Genomic DNA, 4,159 nt, shown 5'->3' with positions numbered 1-4,159 from the left:
AGGCCAAAAATGGATTTGGGGCTTGAAACAGTACTCAAAATATATCAAAACCCAATAAAACAGCTCACAACTAATAAAGATACTCTAAATGCATGAATGTGAGATGAGACATAATTGAATGGCGATGAAAAATTTTGTGAGATGTAAAGGTAGCGAAGTACTTTAAAAGAGATATTCAACATGATTGAGCCTGGTGTTAGCCAAGGGCTCATACGCCATGATATAAAATATAAGATAAAATAGAAAAGGAGATAGAAAGAGATAAGGGAGAAAGACTTTAAGGGCTACATCTTTACTATTCTCAATTATAATTAAATACAAACTAAAGATCCCTACATATAGGAAAATTATATTGAGATGAGATAAGGTAAATATCTTAATCACTATAAAAATCAAATCAAGATAATATCAAATCAAATTCTTGATTTGATATTATTTCCAGCATCCTCCCTTAAACTCAAGGTGGTGAATTTGAAATCTTGAACTTGAAATTTGACTATAGCCTTCATGTGCTTTGATTGATTGTCAATGAGATGATAAAAATAGTGTTGGTGATGAAGTGACCAGCAAATGGAATAACAAATTTGGAGTTGTGGCCAACAATGTGCTATATATGGCCTTGATCAACTATAGATGACTAAAATCAAAAGGCCAAAAATTTCTCTTCATGGTATCAAAGGTTTCAAGGGTTCATCCTTGGGGTAGAAAATCAATTGGTGGTGTAAAGATGAAATTGGGTGGACATTTTAATAATTTTGGGATTGACTTGCTCAGTCAATCAAGCTACAAGATATGGAGATCATACATGCATGGAGTCTTATATATCTTGTTGAGGAAGACGTATGGGAGTTTTGTTGGTGGACGTGATGTGAATGCTCTAAAAAAATAATTTGGAGAACGTCGAAATAGAGAGATGCTCCATATCTGAGGCACGAAAGAAACGTCACACCATTCTTGTATTGAAGAGGGAGTACATTCTCTATTTCACTTATATTCAGGAATGAGCTACTTAGCCCATCTTGGTAGAGTTTGAGAATCTTCTTACATCACAAGAATCTTTAGCAGGAAGGTAAACTTAACAACAAAGAAGAGTGGATAAAATGCTTTTATGGAAGGAACCACCGCCATTGATGATTGATGCATTGGTATCAACTAATTTTGAAAATGATTGGATTATTGATTTGGGTTGTGGACATCATCTCACTGGTGATACTTCCAACTTGTCGAGCTTTCAAGAATTCGATGAAAAGGATGCAATCATCACAGTGAAAGAGGAGTCATGAATATCATACGTGATGGAGATGACAACATCACACTTAAGATTTTGTTTGAAGTACTAGGTTTGAAAAATAATCTATTCTCAGTGGTCAATGTTGCTGATGCCGGTAAGATTGCAAGTTGTCCTACTTTCCTGCACAATATACAAGAATTTGGCTACTGTGCATCAAATTCTTTCCTGCTGAAAAGGTACCACATCAAATTGGTAATTCTAAGGGTGCTTGATTTTTTAAGATGCCGGCGCCGCGCCCTCTGCTTAGAGAGTGAGTGACAAAGGGCTATGTGTATTGTAACATGATGAGATGAGATACATGGCCTTTTACATGAGAGGAGGCCAAGCCTAGATTCGTTGGATTCTACATGGTTATCAAATGAGAAGGGATTTTCTTTCTAAAATTTGTATTTAAAGTTTTGCTCAAGGGACGTGAAAGGGAAAGCCAATGATAGAGCTAACCAAGGATTGTAACCTCTTCCATGATTCAAAGGATTGTTCTCAAAAACCCAATTTATTCCTATCGATTAACATGAATGATTTTAATATGTTACCACAAATAAATCAGCTTCTTCCATATTCTACAATGATTGATCACTTATTATCACAAAAATCAAGTGAGAACCCCAAAATAATTAATATGTTACACCCCCAAATGCGTGGGGAACTCAGCCTAAATCTCCCCATGTTAGTTCAGGTACAGAGCCAGCTAGCTTCAGCAGCCCATCCAACTGATCCAGCACAAAGTAAATTTCATTATAAGCTAGGTGAGTTTTATCAAATGCTGCAAACTGATGAATCTTCCTTCCCATTTCAATCCAACTGGATCCAGGACTACTCCTTTCTACCCCTAGATTTTTCATGGCTGACCAAATTTTCGCAACCTCACCCCATCTATTTACTTCGGCATACATATTAACCACAAGGTTGTAATAGCCACTCTTGTTTGGCTCTAAAACCATCAGTTCATTAATGGCAACTCGAGCAATCTCCAAGTTCCCATGGAGCTTACACCCACCCAACAAGGCACCCCAGATAATGGAGTTGGGTTCAACTTTCATGCCTCTTATCAACTCTAGTGCATCTCTAAGGAAGCCCGCTTTGCTCAGTAGATCAACCATGCATCCATAGTGTCCAACTTCATGTGGGATTGAATAATCACTGACCATGCTCAGAAACCTTCTGTGGCCTTCTTCAACGAGTCCTACGTGTGTGCAGGCGCTCAGAACACTTATAAAAGTGACCCCATTTGGTTTGATCCTCTCCCTCTCCATCCTGTTAAACATCTGTAGTGCTTCATCTGCAAATCCGTGAACTGCAAGCCCTTCAATTACTGAATTCCAGCAAAACAGGTTCTTTTCTCGCAACTTGAAGAACACCAAAAGTGACCTATCTAAGCTTCCACACTTGGCATACATATCAATCAATGCAGACCCAATATAAACATCAAGATCAAACCCATTCTGCAATACATAAAGATATATTTCATTTCCTAAATCAAGCGCTCCAAGATGGGCACAAGCCGATATAACAATTGCCATGGTCACTACGTCAGGACTGATCCCATTGCTTGTCATTTCATTGAATACTGCTAATGCTTCTCTATATCTCCTGTTCTGCGTATAGCAAGTGATCATGGTCGTCCATGAGATTATATCCCTTGAGGGCATCTGATTGAACAGCAACTCCGCAGACTTCACATTCCCCACTCTTGCGTACCCATCAATTATAGTGTTCCACGTAGCATTATTCCTCTCAGGCATCTCCTCAAACAATATCCTCGTAGAACTCAAATCCCTTGCCCGAACATGAGCCGAAACCATCACGGTCCATGTGAAAACATTTCTTTCAACCATTTCATCAAACACCCTTTTTGACATACCAATTTTACCCAGATTCGAGTAGAAATCAATCAAAGTAGTCTGAACAAACACATGTGAGCTAAACCCATTTTTCCAAAGTTGACACTCTATAGCTTCACCGAACCCAAGAGCTGATACTGAGCTACAAGCCTTAATCAACGACAAGAATGTATAACTCGTTGGCATAATATCAGCTCTTAACATATCTACGTAACACTCCAAAGCTTGAGCTAGGTAAAAACAATGAGCAAAGCCTCTTATCATCGCACTATAAACAAAAACATTTGGATTTTCCATATGTAGAAATGCTGAAACTGCATAGTCTATTTTCGAAAGGGCTGAACAGGCACCCACAAACTAGTTCAGCAAGAAACAGTCTTGGTTTGCATTGGTTTTTATCATTGAGGCATATACAGATTCTAGGTTCTTTACGCTAGAACATTTTTTCAACTGTTTAAAAAGAGTTCTTCTACAAAGAAACCTTTCTATTTTGCACATCTTGCACACCCGATAACGTGGCAATTTTTATTTTAAAAAAAATACAAAGAGACAAATAGATCGGCATAGGAAAGAAGGAAGGAAAATTCACCTCTCGGACAAGAAGTTCTCTCGCACAGAAGGAAAGCAATTGATTTCGAAAAATTGCTCGAGTGTCTATCCAATTGTGGCTGCCCGTTAGGAGCATTAGCAATTTAGCAAGTTCTCTCTCTCTCTCTCTCTCTCTCTCTCTCTCTCTCTCTCTCCCCTCCAAAATCAGGCCTTTTCTTCATTCTTTCTATTCCACTCTCTTTGCTGCATTAGCAATTTAGCAAGTTTACTCTCTCTCCCTCTCTCCTCCAAAATCAGGCCTTTTCTTCATTCTTTCTATTCCACTCTCTTTGTCTCTGTTTTTTCACTGCAAACCAACCAAAAGATTGAGAAACGTGAACTGTGTGAATCTAAGTACATGGGTCCAAACCTGTTCAATGTTTATGCAAGCAGGCAGGTCCACATCCAGATCTAGACCCCATCTTTCCAAACCCTATCA

The 4,159-nt window shown here is 38.5% G+C and overlaps 1 pseudogene; it reads right to left on the bottom strand.

Annotated features, from left to right (window-relative positions):
* Positions 1-1,938: 1,938 nt before the first annotated feature.
* Positions 1,939-3,630, bottom strand: LOC109006495 (annotated as a pseudogene).
* Between the last annotated feature and the right edge of the window lie 529 nt (positions 3,631-4,159).

This window comes from Juglans regia, chromosome 13 (assembly GCF_001411555.2).
Source record: "Juglans regia cultivar Chandler chromosome 13, Walnut 2.0, whole genome shotgun sequence".
NCBI classification, from domain to species: Eukaryota; Viridiplantae; Streptophyta; class Magnoliopsida; order Fagales; family Juglandaceae; genus Juglans; species Juglans regia.
Note: the sequence above shows the minus strand (reverse complement) of the source record. Positions and strands in the feature narration are given on the sequence as shown.